Genomic DNA, 24,918 nt, shown 5'->3' with positions numbered 1-24,918 from the left:
AAAAACACAGCCGCAGTCAGCCAAACTACAGGTCATATCTAACCACAGGCATTAGCTAATGATATATTAGTGAGAGATGCTGCTTTCAGTCAGTGTTTGAAAACTTCACCCTCCGGAGATTAGCGGTACACATCAATGGGCAGTTAAGGTAAACGACTGCGCCTTTCTAATCGATTACTCGCGTCACGTTGGCGAACATCTATAATACAGTTTTAAAAAAGAAAGAAATACTAGCAGTGACATAAACACGCTCCTATTTCATGGTAAAAGAAGACCAATGCGCAGTGAAGACACTGTTCTACGTGTGCGGTGCTCCGAGGCAGTGTGGAAATTTAAAATCACAATGACAGTCATCCAAAACATAAAGAAGACGGCTTACCATGTTTCGGCTTAAGAAGTACTCAACAAAAATCCTCCCAGTGCCCGGAAAGGAGCCTCCAATGCCGGCTGTCAGTGCAGCTACAACCTCCTCCTCGCGCGGGCACATCAGCACTGCTGCCCCGATCTCTTTAACCAGTCACAGCAAGGCACAGCAACACTCCACCCGGACCGTAGCCTGGCTCCACCGCGAGATAACTGCCCCCTTTCTGTCTCTCTCTCTCTAGTCATGACGTGTGAACCAGGTAATCTTATTACAGGAGGTCATGAAAGGTGAGACCGGCTAAAGCTCCGTTGCCCCTCCTCCCACCATATTTACTGGATATGCACCTGGCCAGCTTGGGTCAGTACTCTCTGAAAAAGACTCCTCTTCAACAGGATGATAAACGATGATGCGGAAAAACCTAACTAATTAACAAGCAACAGCAACAAAAAAAAGTCACCTTAGCTACTCATTAAGGTCAAACTAATCCATAACTTATTACATTGTGAAATGCACAGCCATTCTCTCACATAGCTAACCTGCACTTTATGAAGGTCAACAAAAGCCATTTACTGTCAGCTGTCGATTATTTCTGAGCGAAATCTATTATTCTGCTCTGTCTGCACCAATTGGTGCTGAGAATGACACCACTGACTGGAGGCAGTCAGCTATGATTCACCTGTCACTTTGCAACAATCGCTGGACTTTTCTTCCCTACAGCTTAACCAACAACAAAAAAGCCTTCCATCAATATACTCTAATTAGCTACTGTGCCGAATAAGTCACAACTAAAGGTTGCACAGATATTCAATAAAACAGTTTCTACACAAGAGACACTGCTGTGGAGTGGGGCAGGGGTCTTGTTCGCAAAGATAATGTCAACAGCGATGAAATTTTAGACAATTCTTCTAAAAATGTGAAATTATCTTTCTCAGACAGCAGATGTAATTTGGTGAGAACAGCTTGTCTCCATTTAGCAGGCACAGAGAGGCACAATAGAGTCATAACAAAGTCAAATTACATGACAGAAACGAGTATCACAACCATCTAATTAATGGAAATTAAATTTAATACTTTTTAGTCCATGCATGATCACAGTCAAGACAGATGCTCTAAACATTTGAACAGACTGATGAAAATAGTGGACCCTCTTACCTCACAGTCCCATCCATGAGTATGAGTATGACATGAGAGAAATAAAAAAAGATCAAACCTACACCTGGACACCTGCATCATGTTATCCACTAAAAAAGTGTTGCCACAGTTTTGAAACATCACCAGTATTGTCAGTGAAATTATGTCAAAAATAGGGTTTTAAGAGCTTCCACGTTATGAGTTTTACAGAACAGAAAGCATATGTATGCTTGACCTGTGGGAACGGAAAAAAAACCCCTCAGCAAACAGGCTCATTTACTAGCATTTTGAAATCACAATCACAAGCCTCATTATAATGTTTCTCCTGTAATTTTGTTTGAAACTCATAACAACTACCTTTTCAAAAGAATGCAGCTTCAATTCTGCGTTTCATGTTTTCTGATTTTAATCTAAAAGACCCATTTTTAAGTGGCACATCAGACCCATTATTAGGATTTAAGATGTGATAAGATTATTACACATGTAGTCAGTTTTTGAAATTCAAAACAGAGTTTAAAAAGCTCTAACTGGCATGTTTCAGTATCAGCATGAAGAGATAGTGTTGAGATGAGTTAAGTCATGAATACCAGCACTCGGAAAATGGACTAAAGTTATGTAGCGCTTTTCTACTCAATTTGGGCACTCTAAGCGCTTTCTTACTACATGCCTGCATCAGGGGCAACTCAGGGTTCAGCATCTTGCCCAAGGACACTTTGATATATAGACTAAGAGTGGGGCCAAGGATCTAAACCACAGACCTTCCTATTAGCAGAGGACCTACTTTAGCTCTTGAGCCACAGCCACCTAAAGAAAAGCTTTGAGCAAAAGCTCTTATAATCAGGGCCTGCCACAATAACGTCCCTTCCATCTTTTCTTTGTTGCACCAAAGAAAACGAGGGGGCAGAGTTTGGGCAGGACTGTAGACACTCCTCAGAGAAGGATGATTAAGGGATATTCTGCTCTTGGGAAATGCTCTCGTCTCAGCACCCCAGTGAAGCTTTCTTAGTGAGAAATCCCCAAACTGACATCATACATATCCAGGTTTGTGTTTCTATGTGTGTTGTATGTATCATAAATGTGTATGTTTAAGTGGTTATAGTATGTCAGATAATGAGTAAATATCATGCTAAGAATGATTTTATATCTATCTGAGTTGGACAAGTAATAATAGTTCCAAAGGTTTCACCATTAGAAACCAATTATGCAGTCCCCCCCCCCCCCCCCCCCCCCCCAAAAAAAAAAAGTAAATATATAAATAAATAAATAACCAACCGGGAGCAGTTGAGTTGACTTTGAGGTGTCATGTATTCTTCTGGGAATGCTCAGAGTTGTATCAATGTTTGTGGCTTTTGCCTGTATAGCCGGGGAAGCCTGAGGGTTCCTTTATGAATGGTGCACACTGCTTATTTGTATTCAGTTGAAGTTTCAATCACTAAGCAGGCAAGCCTTCTACAGGGTAATTCCTTTTAGTGATGTTGCATTAATACAACACCTTTAGTCATTTCTTTCAAGCTGAAGAAACTGATTTTGCCAAGCAGATATAGACTGCATAAACTGACAGACAGCGGCGCTTTAATTATTCTCATTGAATGCCTTCTTTTCTCACATAGAGGAGATGCAAGAAAATGCTCACTCATTCTTTTTTTCTCCCTTGTTTTGGGTTGAAGGTGCATTGTTTCCATACTGAATTTTGCCAACATATTAAAATGGATGTTTCCAGACTTGGATAGTTGGTGGGCAAACAATTACCCAACACCATCTGCAGGATCATTCAGCACTATCAATTTTGATATTCAAACAGCCATTCAGTTAACATGGAAACATGGAAAGTGCAAGAACTGATGCTTCCTTCGTATTGAGGAGTCAGCTGGTGGGGTGTGTACTTCTTTTCAGGTTATTGAATCACTTGCACAATAAATCATTTAGATAGCAGGCTCAGTGAGTGTGGTCATACTCAAATAAGCAGAAAATGAACACTATTCCTTGGAAGCCCTCTCTCAAAAATCTGTTTGATATTGCCTTACTAATTTAAGTCGTGCTCTTATAGCGTTTTCTGAATAATCTTGTTAAAGAAGCAGCTCTAGTAATGCTATGCACCTTGTAAAAGACAAGAGCATGAAGATACGGGCAGTAGAACAATTCAAGTTTCATCTCGAGTTTTTCTTTTTTTCTTTTTTTGTAAACTTGGGACAAATTGAGCAGTTCTTCTTGGTAAAGCATCATTTCCCTGGTCTGTGCGTATGCACTCAGCTGTTCAGTCCCTAAATCCTCTGCCTGTGAGCTCCCTTTAGGCAATCCCGTGGGAGTTTTTACATGTGCATAGATGTGCACGTGCAGCTACAATTCCAGACAGAAACTCCCAAGTGTAAAACAACTGAGGAGCTCAAAATCTTAGTTCTGCATTTTAACAGCAAGTTCACATAAGCAGTGTACATGTTGTTGATTTTAGAGGCTGATGTTACGACTACAATGAGATTGCCAATAAATTAATATTTTCACTTCTTCTTATTTGTAGTGCCTGTACTGCACCAAGTTCCACAGGTGAAAACGATGAGAAGCCTGTGGTGATGTGTGAAACCATGCGTGAAGAAAGTCTAGGGTATGATAGGGATGGCTTGCTTTTTGAGCACAGGACGGAACACTGACAAATTCTCTCTTCCTCTCTCAGTACATTTTCTGGAGCTATGTGAACTGGACTTCATAATGCAGTTCCCAAAAGAGCATCAACCTGCATTTACTAAGCCGCCACCCACACAACTTCAGACACTTTTTTTTTTCCCTTGAAACTTTTTAAGCTATAACTTTGGGACTTTTCTCTGCACAAGGCCTTCAACCGTGAGTGAGAAGAGTCCTATGCTAACAAGTATTTAGGAAAAGAAAAAAAAAAAAACTAGCACAGTTGAATTTTGAATTAGTGTGCAAGGTTGTCAGCTACACTGTAGAGCCACTGTAGTTGAATCATTGTGAAATTGCTGGCGCTGTCCATGGTGCTGAAAGAAAGCCTTTAACTATAAGTGTAAAGGAACAAAGCACTTCCACTGTTGAGCTTTCTGCAAACACCTTCATGAGCACATGAATTCGATTGTGAATAGTTTATTATTATGACATTTACTTTTACAGTTAAGGAAGAATTACAGTACAGTTGCAGAATCCATTTAGCAAGTTCTTACTTATACTTGCCAGTCAGCTGAAAGGATCATGGGTAGTTAGTACAGATAGCAGAAATTGCTACAAGATGGAAAAACAAACAAAACAAACAAACAAACAAAACAAAAAAACAGACAAAGGCACAAACTGGCAAACTCACATAATTCAGCTTTGGGCACTTGTTACTATTACTTCTACTCTGGCTTATTTGGACTGCAGGGTTTACACTAGCTGCCACCCAGCCCTCTATAAAAACTGAAATTGGCTGTGTGCAAATGGAAACGCTGAAGGGTGTCTGAGTCAAATAAGTGTCGAGGGACATTCATAGTTTGGCACTGACAGCTTGTGTGATATTGAGAGGTCAGAGCAACTGAGACAGCAGACAAGAAAGAGGGAGGGAGCCACAGGGAGATTGGGAGGTCAGAGAAAGCCAACAGGACATTCTCTCTCTCTCTCTCTCTCCGTGTGTGTGTGTGTGTGTGTGTGTGTGTGTGTGTGTGTGTGTGTGTGTGTAAAATAAAGAATACCAAGAGGGTGGGTCAAAAAGCAAGTGAACAAGAAAGAAAGAAAGAAAGAACCATTATGAGCAAGTGAAAGCAGAAGAGCATAAATATAAATAATACTGCCAAATCTAATACACAAATAATGAAGTGAGGCCAATACTGACACCTCAACTATCTGAAAAAATATAATTGCTGTTTCTTTTTTCTTATTAAGCATATCATTCAGATGTGATTTTAATCAAATTATAAGAGGGGGGGGTCGAGCTCAGAGCAAGACAACTGACTCATCAGTGCGGCACAGAATATCCACAGGCTTAACTCTGCACAGGGGGTGGATTTAAAAATAACTGTCACTACTTTGTTCAAAATACCACAGTGGGGCATCTCCTTGCTCTTCACTAAGGTGGGAAATATGCTAAGTCTAAGAATGTAAATTCAAGCTCAAAGTCTGATAAAAAAATCTCCCATTAAACATTTACATGAATTTCCAATAAGTAAATACACTAAAACACATCCACAGTTAGAAGTTCTGAACATACCTGGAATCAGGTTACATTTTGTTGCCTTTTTTCTGAAACAGCTCAGAAATACTTTTTTCCATTCCAAGAAATAATTGTTGGTGTAAAAAAGGCTTTTAGCTGCCTACACTGGATGACACTAGGGAAAACAAAGACAACCTGTTGAATGCAGCAGTTTGCTTATATAAGGTCGTATGTCTTAGAATGTAAACTTGCATTAATTCATATTTTGCCAGCTTGGGGAGACATGATATGAAGACAGCACTGAAACGTTAAATGTTATACAAAATAATATTTCCATTACAAAAATCTGCATTTTAGATGCACCCAGCAGGTTCAGTGTAATATTGACATTTATTAATTTTAGTTGATCTTCACCTCCACCTACTCAAGCAGGAAATTAGCTGTCGCTTACCTGCTGTATGCTTAAAAATATGGTGTCCCATTAAAGTTTTGAAAAGAAAAACAAACAACTATGCTACAGTCAGTGTTGGGGAGTAACGGAATACATGTACCGCCGTTACGTATTTAAAATACAAAATATGAGTAACTGTATTCCGTTACAGTTACCGTTTAAAAAGGTGGTATTTAGAATACAGTTACTTTGTTGAAATAAATGGATTACACCGCGGTACTTCCCTGTTTCATATTGTCGCGGGTCAGGACTGTTTGGGTTTTGTTTGACAGCTACGTTCTGTAGTTCCAGGCGGCAGCGTTACGGTTGCCATGGTTACAGGGTGACGCTCTCTTTCTGCGTGTTTCCTGGGTGAGAGAGCGCCTGTTGTTGTTGTTGTGCTAAGCTAATAGACAGAATGCTACCGGTATAGCTCTAAAGAATGTAGCATCATAGGCAGTGTAGTCCGTGCTGCAGGGAGAATGGACTGCCATACACGTTATGTGTCTGTGAGCGAGGGAGGGAGAAAAAGGAAAAGTACGAGCTGTCATCGAGCAAAAACGGGAGCTGGAAGCATGTAAATATAATAATAACCACTGCAGCCAAGAAGAGTGCCTGGCGAGCCCAGTTGTAAGTAAGCTATTAAGACTCGACTGTACACCGTGTTCGTGTTTTCCTCTGAAACAATAAGTTCCGTTGGAGCAGCCTTTCAACGCCTCTCTCTGTCTCTGGTAGCAAAGTTGACCCAGACAACAAAGTAAAGCTAGTTTTCAGCTACGAGCCCGACATGAACCCGAGGTATTAGCCAGAGGTCCCTTTACTACGGTTCGGAGCCGCGGACCTTCAGTAACAGTAATAAATCTCAGCAATAGTACATTCATGTAGTTGTAAACAGCATGATAATATATTAAGTAATCCAAAGTATTCAGAATACGTTACTCTCATTGAGTAACGTAACGGAATACGTTACAGAATACATTTTGGGGCATGTATTCTGTATTCTGTAATGGAATACATTTTAAAAGTAACCTTCCCAACACTGGCTACAGTATGAACACTCAGAAAAGCCTTTTTAGAATAGCAGAGTTGGTCTCTTCGCATAAGAACAATTCTGCTAGGAGTGTATTAACTGGTTGCACCTGCAATGAAAACAATTGCAAAGTTATTTATGTAGTAGTTGTAATTATTTCTTTTAGTTGCCCTGCAGCTGTGTGGGAGCAGATACCTGTAAAATATGTCTCAGATGGGTGGAAAAGCTAAAGGGGTTTGATAATTGGATCACATGGGGACTATAGCACCAGAACCCAATCTGTTACCAGCAATCCCAAAAACTTTAGAAACCAACAGAGGCATGTAATGAAAATGTTCGCCCTTACTGATTTTTTTCTTCTGTTTGTTTCGTCTCGTCTTTAGAGTAAATCTTGGCAACCAAGGGGAAAAGAACTTTTTTGACAGCTACCAGAGTTTATTACTGTTATGACCAGAGGCAATCATACCTCTAGAGAGTCCATTAGCACCTAGATGAACAGTTGATCTCTTCAAGAGACTGGCATACGCTTTCAACTTTTAAACTGGACAGAATCATATCAAGTGCTTATTATCCATCAAAACTTAACAAGTTTGGAAACTTGGATCAATTAAGTGCCAAAGTAAGCAGTTTCTGTGGACACTAATTGGTGTCAGAGCTTATCTTTTAGATGTCATGGTGTTCTTTTATCACCCCGTGAAATCAATACACGATTCAGGATGTTTTGAAGGAATATAGATAAAGGGGAGAGTAGAAACCATTATAAAAAGGATTAAACAATAAATTCATTTTAAAATTGAGATTTACTGCTTTGTAAAATTACACCTTTGTTAGAAGCAGGATGACTAACAGATGAAAACTTTTTTCTTTTCTCCCCCCCCACCCCCCCATTTTAAACACACTGTGTGCATGTACTGAGCTCTATGGTAAATGCAGAAAATACTTAATATTTTGTTCCTCACTCATGTGCACAGCTTATTTTCCATTTCTTCACCTCTATGAAATTCGGAGTCTTGTTCTGCCTTTATCTCACTTTTGTGGATTTCCATTCCTTGTGTCTGGCACTACAGATAAGATGCCTGAGATAAGGGACGTAGATGCTATCGAGAGGTAAGACTAAGATGGGGAGATGGGGCCAAGATAAAGAAGTTTGAGCCAATACAGAGAGGAAGGAAGAGACAACAACAGCTCTAAAACTTTCCCTGAACAAGGCTCCTGACCTCTGCCCAGTAGGCAGAGAGCTAATTATAAATTGGATTGCTTGTATGAAATTAAATGTCTAGCAAACAGTTTCTGGCAAAAACCAGATTCAATTAAAAATTGAATCCACCCACTTTTTTTTTAAATCTAGACTTTATTCCAATCATCCACCAACATAGAAGCAAGATTTGCTTCTTTGCAGGTGGATTTATTTCCACCTGCAAACACACCAAACATGGCAGCAGTCGCAATTTGATGCTCGCTTTTGTCATGAGTGTGTGGATGTCCAGTACATGTCTGTACAAGATAGGTAATACATAATTTATAAGATACACATAAATGCTTCTGACACTTGAAATCAGATATGGGTGACGCGACAAGGACCCAAACTGAAGGCACAACAGAATAGTTTCAGACCAAGAGCAAACTATTTCTTCATTCATTTCTTGGGCTTCACTGAAATGAAATAAATACTTTGTCAACATTACTTGAAAATTATATTGAGTAAAAGAAAATTATAAATGCATATCCATTAAATCTTTGTGATCTTGTTTTGTTAAGGTTCCAGACAATATGGATCGACAAAACCTACAAACCGAGTTGGAGATAACACGTATCACCACAGTGGCTGTCAGCTTTCTCTGTCAGTCTAGGCTTTCTGCTTCAAACTCTGAGCATGCTCACATTAAAAAAAAAAAAAAAAAAAAAGGCATTTTGTGCATCATATGACTTTTCTTCCACACATGAGTGGAGCCAACTCCATTCAGAGCCGTTGATGATGAAAAAAGGGTTATTGAAAATGTCTAAAAAAAAACTTTAAAAAATGTATAACAATGAAACACCATACTGTTGCAAATAAGATAAAAGATTAATGCTGCAGAAATTCCATTTTGGGATTTATCACACAGACTGATAAAAATAACATTTTAATTCAAGCTATTTTATTGATGCGTGTGCTCTCAGTGCTGCTGTTTATTACTCTGGTCCGGCTGCACATTGGAGCTCCGAAACTTTGAACTCAATCTATTTAGACATCAAATGTCTCGTAGCCTAATAAAAGAGGCATGGACATCACTTTATTTTATTAGCAGATCAAATTGAAATTAATCTTATTGATTGAACAGGTATTCTTGGTGTGCGCTCTGGGTTCTAGTAGCTCAAATTTCAACAGTGGAAAAAGAGACTTAGCAGCAGTACACCACACACTGATACATTCCCGTTACAATGTGACACTTCATTGAGTGGTTTTAGCAAGGTATGGCTTACCAAGTTGTACATATAAAATGCATTCCCCCAGCAGAGAATGTATGTTACGCTTAAAACATGCTGTAAATAAAATAAATCAGTGAAACGTGATGCTGCCAGACGATTTTAAAACAAAACTCAGAACATAAACTACTCTCGACCACGTTATGTGTTCAGCATTAAGTCATTGGGATGATTTAGCCGGGTAAAAAGACAGTTCTTTCGTTTCACAGAAAACTCTGACTTTAAGCTCAACATAGCCCATTAAATACATAATATCACTTTAGTGCATGCCTCAGGTCACTGACTAATCAGTTAGATTCTTTAAGACAATAATAATAATAATGTCAATACTCAAGAATAACAAAAGCCTAATAAATATATTGGCCAATATGGCTAGGTGATATGAGTGTCACATTGGGTAACACAGTAGCTCAAGTTTTTGTTAACATTTTTCTGTAGTCATTTTGTCCCTTATCTCATTAGCACTCCTAATGTATTAGTGTGCAGCAGTGCAAACATTAGCACATGTGCTGCTGCCAGCAGTATGGGTCAACTTACCCATGACTCTAAACCTATTGACTGTTTTGGCCCAGCTATTTTCATTGTCAATGGCCTTAGTGTTGTCTGTAAAAAATAAAAAGTTGGAAAGAGCTCTCTCGACTTTATGTTGGCCATGTTTGCCAATTTTTCTCAATATTACTGTGAAGGAAAGTTTTTGCATGCTGAATATTTTTCATCATTTTATGAGCATATAAGGACTGAGCATATAACACCACCACATTTGGTATATAACTTGGCATTTATGGTAAATCTGTTCCCCATGAACTAGGTACTGTTTAAAAGTAATAATAATAATAATAATAATACACTTAAATAATTTCCCAAATATTGGATGAATAAGTTGTACCATATTAACGTGTATATAAATAGCATATTGGCGATTTATTTACCATTGACATATTATTCATAATCATATTCTACAACTACTGGACCATAAACTAGGCATTTTAAGATGCATTTTTCATTCTAGTACTAAATAAACTATGAAAAACTAAACTACAATAGAATGTTATTTCTATCTTTCTAATACTGAAAATGTTTTAATTTTAATGTGAGGTGCCACTCATAACTAATTTGCTGGCATTGACACTTTATAACCCGAACTGGTTTACTATTCTAAGGCTGCCTCCTCTTTATACTTGGTGAATCAACATAGCACACAATTACTACAATTAAGAAGGTGTATTCTTGAATGATAGGTTACACCTTAAAAACATGGAGGACAATTAAGCTGTAAAGGTTTCATTCCCATTCAGGGGTAGAACAATAAAATAAGCACAAGAATAACTATCTCTTTTCAATCCATCCATTCTCTTTCGCTTATCCTTATCAGGGTTGCGAGGGAAGACTTACTTTTCCTGGTACCACCAGCTCAGCCAGTGCTGAGCAAATCATATGAGGTTTTGTGTCATGAACAACAACTTCTTTGCTATCAGCAAGAAGCAGTTAAGGAGGCTATTAAAGGAAAGCTCTTCAAAAATGCTTTGCAGTTGTAGAACGATATCTTTGCAGTTTATGGAACCATGTGCTTTTTAGGACCAAGACAAATGAAGACCTAGTATGCTACTAATATGCATACATCATACATAAGCAACTACAGTGGCTTGCAAAAGTATTTGGCCCCCTTGAACTTTTCCACATTTTGTCACATTACAGCCACAAACATGAATCAATTTTATTGGAATTCCACGTTAAAGACCAATACAAAGTGGTGTACACGTGAGAAGTGAAATGAAAATCATACATGATTCCAAACATTTTTTACAAATAAATAACTGCAAAGTGGGGTGTGCATAATTATTCAGCCCCCTTTGGTCTGAGTGCAGTCAGTTGCCCATAGACATTGCCTGATGAGTGCTAATGACTAAATAGAGTGCACCTGTGTGTAATCTAATGTCAGTACAAATACAGCTGCTCTGTGACGGCCTCAGAGGTTGTCTAAGAGAATAGCAACAACACCATGAAGTCCAAAGAACACACCAGACAGGTCAGGGATAGAGTTATTGAGAAATTTAAAGCAGGCTTAGGCTACAAAAAGATTTCCCAAACCTTGAATATCCCACGGAGCACTGTTCAAGCGATCATTCAGAAGTGGAAGGAGTATGGCACAACTGTAAACCTACCAAGACAAGGATGTCCACCTAAACTCACAGACCAAACAAGGAGAGCGCTGATCAGAAATGCAGCCAAGAGGCCCATGGTGACTCTGGACGAGCTGCAGAGATCTACAGCTCAGGTGGGGGAATCTGTCCATAGGACAACCATTAGTCGTGCACTGCACAAAGTTGGCCTTTATGGAAGAGTGGCAAGAAGAAAGCCATTGTTAACAGGAAACCATAAGAAGTCCCATTTGCAGTTTGCCACAAGCCATGTGGGGGACAGCAAACATGTGGAAGAAGGTGCTCTGGTCAGATGAGACCAAAATGGAACTTTTGGCCAAGATGCAAAACGCTATGTTCTTTTCCCCAGTCAAGTCTGTCCCGTGTTTAGCAAGTGAAACTAAAATAAAATAAACAATAAAAGTAAAGGTGAATCAAATAGACCAATACGGCAAGGCTGGGATGGTCCATTTGCTAAAGTAAATTCATTGGGCATCTTTCTTTGCCTTTAGACAATAATTCTGATGGCAAAAGAACCAAACGGGACAGGCGAAAACAAACAAACAAACAAACAAAACAAAACAAAAAAAACGCTATGTGTGGCAGAAAACTAACACTGCACATCACTCTGAACACACCATCCCCACTGTCAAATATGGTGGTGGCAGCATCATGCTCTGGGGATGTTTCTCTTCAGCAGGGACAGGGAAGCTGGTCAGAGTTGATGGGGAGATGGATGGAGCCAAATACAGGGCAATCTTGGAAGAAAACCTCTTGGAGTCTGCAAAAGACTTGAGACTGGGGCGGAGGTTCACCTTCCAGCAGGACAACGACCCTAAACATAAAGCCAGGGCAACAATGGAATGGTTTAAAACAAAACATATCCATGTGTTAGAATGGCCCAGTCAAAGTCCAGATCTAAATCCAATCGAGAATCTGTGGCAAGATCTGAAAACTACTGTTCACAAATGCTGTCCATCTAATCTGACTGAGCTGGAGCTGTTTTGCAAAGAAGAATGGGCAAGAATTTCAGTCTCTAGATGTGCAAAGCTGGTAGAGACATACCCTAAAAGACTGGCAGCTGTAATTGCAGCAAAAGGTGGTTCTACAAAGTATTGACTCAGGGGGCTGAATAATTATGCACACCCCACTTTGCAGTTATTTATTTGTAAAAAATGTTTGGAATCATGTAGGATTTTTGTTCCACTTCTCACATGTACACCACTTTGTATTGGTCTTTCACGTGGAATTCCAATAAAATTGATTCATGTTTGTGGCTATAATGTGACAAAATGTGGGAAAGTTCAAGGGGGCCGAATACTTTTGCAAGCCACTGTACGTAAATACATGGTATTGGGTTTTTTTTCCCTTTTTTTGAAATTATTTCTGTAGATGACAATTTACAAAAACCTTATTTTAATATGTTTTCAAATTTAGTTTGCTTCCATAACAGCAAAATTAACAGAAAAATACACATAAAAAACAGTTTTAAAGCAACTATATTATATTTCCATAAAAAATAAACAAACCTATAAACATGTAAAAACGTACATCTTAGTGATATCAGCAGCTACAATAACTGTACCATCGAGGTTATGCACTGGTCAGAATGTCTTGATGCATGCTCAATCATCCAGGTAACTAAATCCCCAAAAGTTGATTCTGTTCATCGGGACGTAGCGTTTTCAGTGGGAGATACGTTTTGTCACTTATCCAAGTGAAGATGTCACTGGTCAGAATCCATATTACAACTTTGTTTCTAGAAAGCACCTGGGGGAACATCTCACCATCTCACTCAAGGTTAATTAATAATTAAAAAAAAAGCACATCACTGATAAGCTGAATCTTTCAGAAATAAAGAGGAGGAGGTATTTACCACTTTTTAAGAGATATTGTTAAGAAATTTAAGGAAGCTGCTCCCTTTTGGGGGCGCCACACTGGATCATCTTTCTCCATCTCAACCTATCCCTAGCATCCTCCTCTACCATGTCAACACTCTGCATGTTCTCCTTCACTACATCCATGATATTTTGCTGTTTCTTCCTATTTCTCTCCTGCCTGGCAGGTCAGTATTTAAAATCCTTTGTCCAATATATCCATCCCTCTTCTCCACATGTCCAAACCATCTCAGCTTTGCCTGTCTGACTCTGTCTCCAAACAGCTCAACCTGGGCTGCCCCTCTCACTTCTAATCTTGTCCATTCTGGTCACTCACTAACAAAAAATCTGAGCAACTTGAACTCGGCCACCTCCAGCTCCTCCTCCTGTCTTTTTTTCAGTGCCAAGATGTCCAAGTCAGACATCATAAACAGGCCTCACTACAGTTTTGTAAATCTTCACTTTTACTCTCTCTGCTGTCCCTTTTGTTACAAATCACCCCTGGCACTTGCCTAAACCTTTTTCGCCTTCTTGTACACTGTCCATTGCTTTGAATGGCTGACACCAGGCATTTAAACTCACTTACCTTCACCATTTCTGTTCCTTGAATCTTTAATCATAATTTATGGTAATATAACATGATTAAAAGAATCCAGGGAAACTGTATCCAAGGGTCAAGGCAAAAAAAAACCAAAAACCATATCTTGGCTTCATGTGCACAAAAACATTTCTGAAAACCACTATTGCATTGTTACAGTGGGTGTACAGTTCCTGTATCCAAGTTAAAACTGCAACAGGCAAAGAAGGGGGATAAAAAAAAGTGTTCCAGGAAGTCTTCTACATACTGTAGACCTGTGGTCATTTAAAATATCCTGTGGCCTTAAAAAAATTTATAGAAAATTTTAAATTTAGTATAGAAATGAGGAAAATCACATCCGCTGAAGGACAGCGGCAGTGTGGCTTGCTATCAGGACAAACACTGGCAAGAGCCTAAATCTTCAATGGCATGGGGCTATAGGTGTCATATCTAACCTGCACCATGATCTGCGATGACCCCGTTAATGCTGATCCATACATGTATCTACATGCTTTGGAACAATGTGCTTCTACAGAGATGATGTCTTTTTAAGAACACACCCCTCTTCTTTCATCGTTGATATCAAGACAATGCTGAACTGCATTCATCAATTATTCCAGCTGAAATCTTATAGAAATCGTATACATCCTGAAATATATCAACACATTTAAACATTCCCTTCATCAAACTGTTTTTAATTTTAAATTTAAAATATGTTCTCTATAGCTCCATGCACTACATTTCTATATATGCAGAATGATAAAAACAAAAGATTAAATTACAGAATTATACATTCTATATACATAAGTATTATATTCAGTACAATGTGTCATGTGGTTCCTTGGTTTACTGGCTAGATCCTTAGGTCCAGCCTGGGATGAGATCCCACCCTTGGAGCAAGCTAATGTACTACTAATGCTCTTCTACCTGCCTGGATAAATGGGAAGGTTGCATCAGGAATTGCGACAATGGCAAATTCTTTTCAATACAAATTGAAACGAATAAAAAAATGGTGAGACTATACCAGAGGTCACATTTCAATAAATTATGAAATTTCAACAGGTGAAAATACTTGACTATCTCCACTCATATTTCATACAGTGGCCTTTGTCGTGGATGCGTGCACCATGGTGGTTTAAATGTACAGTAAGATAAAATGTTCACACACAATGACCATGAACTAAGAAATAGAATAAAATAACTGAAACGACTCAGTGACCTTCACTTCTAAATAAGTGCTTGCCTACTGGTGGTGGTCAGAGGGCCCGGTGGCGCCAGTGTCCGGCAGCCTTGCCTCTGTCAGTGCACCCCAGGGCAGCTGTGGCTACAATGTAGCTTACCGTCACCAGTGTGTGAATGTGTGTGTGAATGGGTGAATGACTGAATGTAGTGTAAAGCGCTTTGGGGTCCTTAGGGACTGAGTAAAGCGCTATACAAATGCAGGCCATTTACCATAAGAAAATGATAATTTCATTGCAAATTAGTTCAACCCTGCTGTGTGCCATGCACCCACACACCACTTGGGTTGTATGTTTTCTGAACTTGTTAAAAATTAACTCTCCGGTAAAAGTGTAAGTCAATCTGGCAAGTGTTACAATGTGCTAATACACATACACACACAGCGAGAAAAGGCTAGGTTGTCAGATGGCACAGCCTCCCTCAATCCCCATTTGTGCTCTGCATGCTGGAACCAAAATTAAATTGACGAGTGAAACAACAGTCATAAACACGCTGCAGTTTTTAACATCCCACTAAGGGATCCAAGGCAGAGGAAACTATTTACTGATGGATGTTGTGTAAGAGAGATGAATTTGGGGTTTGAGGATTGAGATTATATTAGTGTTACAGTAAAGCTGGAGAGGAGCACTAAATTGGATTGTCTCAAAGGCACACTTTTCTCCCTCTCCTCTATTTAGATGGAAATCCCATGAAGCAAGAGGGACTGTTTTGACAGACAACAATAGCAAATATGATTAATCATAAAATGAAATGAATGAAGGCAGTGGCTTTGGCTCAGCTGTTGCCTTACAACACATAGCACCTTTCCTGCCTTTTCTCATTTAGGGCAAGCTTTTAAATGTGCAAGTTTCCAAAATGGTGCAAAAAGTCATCCAGACACCATAAGATCCTGAGGTCTCTGGCTTTACTTGTCCAAGCCTGCTACTTGGAGCATAACCACCTAAACCGCGTCTACAACCCCTATATGGTGGTACATGCTCCACTTCCTGCACCACTGCCTCTTTATTTATCCCATCTTGCTTCTCCTTCTTCCTTGTTCTTCAGTTCTCATACACACACCCACACACGCGCGCACACACGCAAAAACTCTGAACCTGCTACTGTGTAAGAAGATTGCAAATTTGTGTGCAAAATTTGTGTGTGTGTTTGTGTGCAGAAGCTACTGGGCCTGTTACCTTCTGAAGTGCTGGAAAACTAAATTCAACACTAGAATTGTCCTATTTACACAACAAAGACATGGCAGAAACTGAGAGAGGAGGAGACTGTTAAAAACAGAAAGTGAGCTACACAGAGAGAAATTCAATTTCTCAACACGTGGGTTGTAATTTGCATTTGGTAAAAAAGGCGCATACATCTGGTACCTGTGAAAGACTTTTTCAGGTGACAGTGAAGGAACTTGCATCAATTACAGTAGTAGAGAGTTTTTCACAACACAAATATCAACTGAATTTTGTTATGTGGTTTGAAAGTTCATTTTATAACATATTTAATAACAACAATCTCGGCTTTTCATATGCCCAACCAGATTTGTACTTTATATAGCTAATGTTATTAAGCTGATAAACTAATATGAATACTAAAATCAGTTTTATCTTACTGTTAGGATATCCCTCTTGCCCAGTTAAGATACAAATATTAATTATCAAGCTGTACAGCTGTTTCTTTCATTTACAAAAAAACTACCTGATTTTTAATGAAAAATCTACTTTCAGGACAGTAACAGTAATGAAATCACACTCTTTAGCCTATCACATGTCTGACAAATTCTTAATCCTGAAGCTAAACACACAGGTAGAGCTTCATTTTTAATATTTTTGCCGCTGAATATAACAATTTGTTTTGATGAAGCCACTAACATAGTTGATTCCGACTTATATAGAAAGTGTGGTTTAGGTGATTTTTTTTTTTAAAACAATGTCTTTTTATTAAGAGTTTTTCCTTTACACATATAAACAAAAAGAAGAAAATGATTACAGATTATCTGTACATTTGGGGTAATTAGCCCATAATGTGAAATATAAAAGAAAAGAAAGTGAAATAAAGAAAAAGAAAGAAATATAAACATAAGTATAACATTTCCCCAGATAACATAATCCCTGCAAAATCATCCCATTCATTCCCACCCAGGTCACTGCCCTGGACCCGTACACTGTATTTCCACACCTGACATGAGGGAGATGCACACAGACAAAAGTGAATGCACCTGAAAAATTCTTATAGATTTTGAAATGCATCAAAGAAAGAACCCCCCATGCTTTGAAATTTCCCAGTAGAGTTCTGGAGTCTTATTTTTGTCCAGTTTTAGACACGACACGAGGTCATATAACCATTGTTTGTGAGTGGGAGGGGCAGCGTCCCGCCACCTCATTAGGATTGCCCTCCTGGCCAATGGGGAACAGAATGATAACACCTGTCTTTTAGAGGCCAGTAGAAGAACCTTATTCCCACTGATGCCAAACAGGGCAAGAAGGGTGTTAGGGGCCAGCATCACACTGAGAATCCTGGACAGGGTATGGAAAACCTCTGTCCAGAACTGAACGAGACTGGGACAAGACCAGTACATGTTCAGTTTCAGTAAGGCTTCAGCAGTTTTGCATCTGTCACAATAGGATAGATACAAGATAATCTGGATTTTGAGAAATGGGCTCTATGCATCACTTTGAACTGAATTAAGCAGTAGAGGGCACATAATGACGTTGTGCTGACATGTTTGAGGCCCACGTTTTGTCAGAGATTGTCATGTCTAAGTCTTCTTCCCACAGTGTCTTGAGTTTGGATGAAGAGGTATGTTTCAAGTATAACATTTTATTGTAAAGCAGGGAGATCAGCCCTCTATTGTTTGGACTGAGTTGTAGGATAGTTTCTAATATTGTAGGCTCTGGTGGAGGGCTTGAGCCTGAAGTCTGGGAACAAATAAAGCACCTGGCTTGCAAGTATCTGAAAAAGTGTGATGGTGGCAGACTGTATTTGTTAGCAAGTTGTTTAAATGATGCTAGTTTGCTGGCTATGAATAGGTCCTTAAAGCAAGTTATCCCACTTCTGTGCCACTCCACAAATCCACCATCCTGGATAGAAGGTTTAAAGAGATGGTTAGATGCATCACTCTCTAAAATTAAAGCTATGCAAAACTTATATTAGTAAGCTGAGGGAATGTATCACTCTCGCCGTCTCTCTGTTCCTCTGTCTTTCTCCCAAGGCTTGAGATGGCTCCTCTATCATCTGTTACCCAAAGCACAGTTAGAATCATGTGTTAGTACATCATGTAGCTAACTGTTTCTCTGTAAGTGTCACATACATATCTGTTCCCAGGATAATGTTAGAAGAAGTGTTTAAATAAAACTCGCTGGACTGCCCCAGCGAGCACTCAGCAATAAGTTCACCGTGTATGCTATTGCTTCCTTGCAAGTAAATAAATGCATGTGTCTCACTTCATAAGATAATTTTTCTAACATTTCCTTTAGTAGATGACTTCTTTTCAAACATTAGAGAGAAGATAGAACTTCATAATCCATAAAATTGTTATGGTCCAGGCAACTCAGTCGGGGCATCGGACACAAATTATCTAGGGAATGGTCAACACTGACAGAGAGCCTCTTAAATATTTACCAAGTGCACCCTAGACAAGCAGCTTTATGATGGCAGGAGATTTGCTTGAGACAGAGAGCATCAGCAAATGTCAGGGTGAATCATCTTAGGGACATAAATAAAATATAGCAAAGCAATGCTTTAAAAACCTCAGCGGTCCATCCTGTCGGATTCAGTCTGTCTCTGAGATGACCCATTCTAGGTCAGCAGACCAAAATCACAGTGTAACCGATTAGCTTAGTAGAACATAGAAAGTAGAGCCCAATGATCCAATATTTTTTTAGGTTTTTACAGAATTTTAGGGATTAAAAAATACAAGCAAACAAATACAATGTTCTGCTGACACCAAGTCACTCCGTATTTTGTATTTCATGTTAGAATGACATAAAAAGTGCAGATTACGGGGTAACTGTTTATTGTATTTCCAGCAATGGATTTCACAAGCAACTTACTGTGGAGATACTACTGATCTTTGGACTACTTGTCTGTTTAGCTGTGGCATGTGTTTTGCAGACAGTAAGACCAATGGAGTTTGTGGCCCAACTGAACAAGCTGAGAAGTAATCCCTAAAATATAATTTCTACATTAATTTTAGAGAATGTGTACAGCGACACATCTGCAAAATAGCCTGTGGCAGCCTAATTTGAGCCAGTAATAACAGTAGCACATGCCACAAAACACAGCAACATAAATGCAACATAAAGTAAAAAAAAAAAAAAAAAAAAACCCTGAAAACTTCAGTCTTAGAGAGAAATACCTGATGATTGTTTCTTTGATCACACCACATCTCGTCAAATTCAGAGCTATAAACCAAAAGCAAGAAATACTGTGCAGTATTATAAATCACAAGTAGGCAAATGCTGAATAAACAGTGGTAGCACCTACTTCAGTGTAATAAAATCTTCCTATGACAATCTGTGTGAATTCAGTGATGCATACAGTAACATGCCTGCAAACACCTGAGGTTGTCATGTGCAAATACAGAGAACAGCCTTGTACCATACAAGGCTATGTTTTGGGTGCTTCTTGGGTGATTTTTCTTTTATGTGATTGAAATCTAATTTTCTGAACCAAAGCTGAACCCATTTCGACAAAACACACTGTGACAGAAACTTCATGCTGTTGTGTAAATGTAAAGGTCAACGAAACGTGCTAAAATTGCATTTTACAGCACTGTGCCTCATGAAATTGAAATTTGAAAAAAGTTAAATTTTAAATAACTGAGCCATGCACCCTCATAGCTTTTTATATCAGTACGCTTATGTCTGAAATGTAGAGAAACAGACATAAAGATTAGTATTTCTTTTTAGATTTTAGTGACCACATTCGATTGACCATGATGTGTAAGTAAAATGGAATGCAGTTAATTTTGTTTGTAATTTCATTATAGTTTCTCGAGCCTAGTTTTGAGGGAGGAAAAGCAACAAAATAAGCAGTTACTCAAAGCACCAGCAAAACACACTACAACTTTAAAGCACCCACAGCTTTCGTTCTTTGTGTATATGTTAATTTTCACAATAACTTTAAATCTTTAAGGGCAATTATCTCAAATGTTGATGATATATGACCTCTTAATCAGCTATAACTGGGCAAGGTGATGGCAAACATCTCAGAAGCCCTCAGAAGTTTGAAAAAAGAGGGTTAAAACATAAAAATCCCAAATAAAATAATGTCTTTTTTTCAATCTAACTCTGAGACACCACTGGGAATGAAAAATTGTCAAAATTCTTTGCACTACCAATTGCCTAGCTATGGAGCTGTGGTTAGGCTAATGTAAAGGCATTACCAATAGGAAACAATATGATAAGGGTTAAATTACTCAAGAAAAAGTTCACATTGAAGGTTTCTGATGGGCAGACCACAAATCATAAGCCAGAAGGGAGATGCTGAAAACAGACCAAACGCCACTAAAGACCATCTTAGATGATCCTTACACAACACATTGGGGAGTACTTGGTGAGTAGCAACATAGACAGATTAATATTTTCTGAGCACATGAGTGGTGGTAATAATTATGGTGGTAATAATGATGGTGGTAATAATGATTAGTCGAATAAGCTGAGAATGACTAATTATTGTGTGGGTGCTTGTTTATATTATATAAAATAAGTATTCAAAAAAAAAAAAAGCATTAGAGCACTTTAAAAAGCCTCAACTAACACTTTAGAAACTTGTACATGGAGAAAGTGTTCATACATCACTGAAACTGAGTCCAAGGTAGAAAAGGTGACGACACACAGTACCATAATTACACCCTTTTACACATCCTCTACAGTGAAAAACAACAAATAGCAAAGTTTTACAGTTTAGAGTAAAATGTCAATCACATATTTAATCTTTGTAATATTCTGGGCAATTTGTATATATTAGAGCTATTTCTTATAGGTCCTCTTATAAGTTTGTTACTGCCCTTATAGTCTTGGAGCAACTGTAAGACATAATTTCTTCAGGGATTATTAATCTGGAATGAGTTAAAAGAAGAAATAAAGGTCAGTAGAGATATAAACCAGTTTAAAATAAAACTCAAAAAAGAAATTTTAAATAAGTATAAGAATGAAGAAAATGCAAACAACCCAAGACAGCAGTCAAACTGATGTTTATTTTCTTCTGCAAATTAGCAAATCTAAATATAGTTTTAGTTGAACCTGAGAAAATATTTTTTGTGATGTTATGTTCTAAGTTGAAGGCATTGTATACGTTTTTGTTGTTCAAATTTAGATGATGAGGATGTAAACCTGAGGGGGTAGGGCTAAATAAGTATGTACTTCTGCCTACTCCTTTTCAAACAACTGCATGGAATAATTTTATGAAACGTTGGTGAATGTATATGTTTGAAATAAAAAAAGAACTGAACTGAACTGAACTGAACTGAACCTCCTAGGACCTGGCGTCCACATATGTGGACATCACATTTTGGGTTGTCTAGACCAAAATACTAATTTTCTAAATTTGCTCTACAAGGGACTGATATCCACTTACAGGGGCATTATACTGCCACTGTTCTATTGAAATTTTAAACAAATATCCTCATATGTGCATCTCATTTTTCTCAGAAACAAAAATCAGGTAAAAATAAAAAATAAAAATCTTCTTTGTTTTTACACTTATCAGGTCCCAAAAAGCCCAAATATCAAAGGGAAATTAAAAATGCATGCCATGGAAGAGTTTAGGTCTTAGGAGGTTAAAGTATTCTGATTCTGATTGATAAAGCAGATTTGAGTAAATGCTCAACGCTTTTATATTCATCAAAAATATATCTACATGGACAAGAAAAGGGGCACTATACTGTTTAAAAACAAAAAAAAAACAAAAAACAACCAGATCAGTTTGAAACATTATCAGAAGTAATAAAACAAGAAACAGCAGCAGGAACAGTTATTAGATGTAGAGTTGCAGGGAATAAGTTCCACACCTTCAACTTCTCAGCAAGGTAACCAACTCCTTTCCCTGTGCCCTGACATTGGCAGGCCCATGCAGAGTGCAGCATAAAATCAGATCATGGTTACTCACAGAATGATAGAAAAAGCCAATTATAGCCGGCCCCCGGAATTCTGTGATTTGTAGTAGAAAGCCACAGTTGCTGTTACTGTCACTGATTACAGGTGCGGCCAAATCAATCAAGAGACTGTCACTGGAACCCCAAATACACCGAGAAGAAATCTGATTTAAGAGCCAACCCTACAGTAATAATTTGTGCTGGTTATAATGATGTTTCGAGAGCTGATCATTGGATACACTTCAGCACTTTCCTTCAGACTGAACCATGTCCAGAACTACTGGGTGGACTTGCAAAAAGTTTTGTTTTTGGTCCATTATTGTTTCAGTAGCATACATTTTTATAAAATTCTTGCAATCCCATGATTTGTCATCTCATACAGTACCACCAGAATGTCAAAGTAACATATGTGACACATTTGTGGATAATATGGAAGAAACAACCACCATTAAGTGTGTCTTTAAGATTCTCGTATGCCTCTAATGTTTATCAGACAACAACTAACAGAGGTATGTTAAAAAAAAAGCAAACAAACAAACAAACACTTCAAGTCAATGACTAGTCACTTAAGCATCTGGTTGCATAACTAACTAAAGGTAGCATTAGATTTTGCAACCCATTACTTGATAGTTTAGCTAATGCGCTTGAGTGTAAATCTCTTGTAAGTTGCTTTCCAACCCACCTCAAACAATTCAATTTCATGCTATTCATTATGTTTATGATTTAATCAACATCACACCCATTGTCAGTCAGTTTGCTCTTTTCTGTGAGTTCTTCCTGCTGCTGCCCTTGCCTTTTTGCTTTTTATGTATGTGCATGGAAGCGCAAAGATGTGGGTCCCAGAGAGCCATAGCAGTCCTATTTTGACTAAAGCTGTTCTGACAGAAGTACATTTCTGACTGACATGTCATGCAAGACCAGTGTCATCCCAAATCAATACTAGGATATATGCTGGATAACACCTGTGTTTGACCGAGTAGAAGACATTATTCCCCATATCTGACTGTCGTGTTATATTGCACCAGCGGACAACAGGTTTAGTGAAATTTAAATGTTCTTCATTCTGACTAATATTACTTATCACATGCCATGACAAGAACGACAGAAAATTATTACCTAATAAAATAATAAATTCTCAAGTCAATGCCTTTGAGCCGTTGTCAGTGACCTGTACTGTGACACCACTCTCCCTTACTTAGTTGTGCTTCCAAATGGAATAAAATGAACAGCAAAAAGCGTTAAAAAACTGGGCAGCATGGAAAGACCTTAACACTTCACCTCAGAGTAGTCAAACAGATTAAATAGCTGTTAGATGAAAATACAGGATACACTAAGAATCAAACAATGCACTTGCTACAACTGTCATGGTTGTCAAATCAACTGCAGATATTCTTTAGAGGCAAAGGAAAAGAAAATGTAATACAGGCATTATACATGTGAACTAAAACAAAATTACTATAATGAAATACGGGACGATATAAATCTATATAATTATAAGTTCCCTGTACAATGTGTCACATTTTTCGGAGGAAATTTCTTCCACTGGATAGTTAAAAATTATAGCTCTCCTCCTGAGAAAAGACAAAATTAAAAGCATAAAGGGCCTCAAAAGAACATAATTCAGAGATGGCATTAGTGTCTATGAAAAAATGAAACAGACACAGACAGAAAGGAAGAAATTGGAAAGGAAAGAGGATGTATCAGATTGCAGAGTGAGGTGCGAACAGCATAATGTGAGTAACTGTGAGATATTGCTTCAAGAAACATGTGGGAGTGGATAAACACATGTCCCAGATGCCTCAGCAGCCAATGGTATATGCCCCAGTCATGGAACGCTTCCCAGAGCACTAATTTTGCTTCATTTCCCGTTCCATCCTTTGGTAATGAATAGCATTTATCACTGCAAGGATGTGTCTGTGGCTGCATACAAGAAAAAGAGGCGGAAGGGGTAAGATGGAGACAATGGAAGGACAAGTAATTTTCCTCATGCTCAACGGTGACAAGCTGGACTAATTAAATCTTTTATCTCAATCATTACAATCAATAAGGTCCTGACATGCAAATCTTTTGGTCTCCATAATTACACCCTTAAAGTCTCTTATACATTGTGTCATGAAATGGAAGGTTGTCAAGGTTCAACATTCAGAGCAACAGAGGCAGAAAGAAACATTCTCTGGAAATCATCAACTATGCTGTGCGGATGTAGCCTGAGTTTCGGCTAGGGGGATCAATGCTCTGTGCAGCCATTGTCACCGCATGCTGACTATACTTCTGATGCTGCCTCCTCCCTTCACATCCACATGTGGTCCAGAGGACAAGATTCAGCTGTGGTGCACTGTGCCAAGCAGTTTCAGCCTGGACTTCTCTATGAGCTTAACAGGGAGTGCAGCCCTCTCATTGTTTAGCACTTCAAAGGAAACGAGAAAAAAAAAAGAGGGAAGCAAAAGGAGGAG

General features: G+C 38.5%; 1 protein-coding gene across 1 annotated transcript in view; it reads right to left on the bottom strand.

The window, feature by feature from the left end:
- Nucleotides 1-2,696, bottom strand: part of LOC146505497 (protocadherin-15-like) — a 174,783-nt gene extending 172,087 nt beyond the window's left edge. The window contains exon 1 of the mRNA XM_085181679.1: nt 380-2,696. The gene's annotated coding sequence lies outside the window, so the exon portion shown is untranslated. The remainder of the gene's footprint in view (nt 1-379) is intronic.
- Nucleotides 2,697-24,918: the final 22,222 nt, after the last annotated feature.

Source organism: Neolamprologus multifasciatus, chromosome 13 (assembly GCF_963576455.1).
Source record: "Neolamprologus multifasciatus chromosome 13, fNeoMul1.2, whole genome shotgun sequence".
In the NCBI taxonomy this organism is placed as follows: Eukaryota; Metazoa; Chordata; class Actinopteri; order Cichliformes; family Cichlidae; genus Neolamprologus; species Neolamprologus multifasciatus.
The sequence above is the reverse complement of the archived record's forward strand: the minus strand, read 5'-3'. Positions and strand labels throughout refer to the sequence as shown.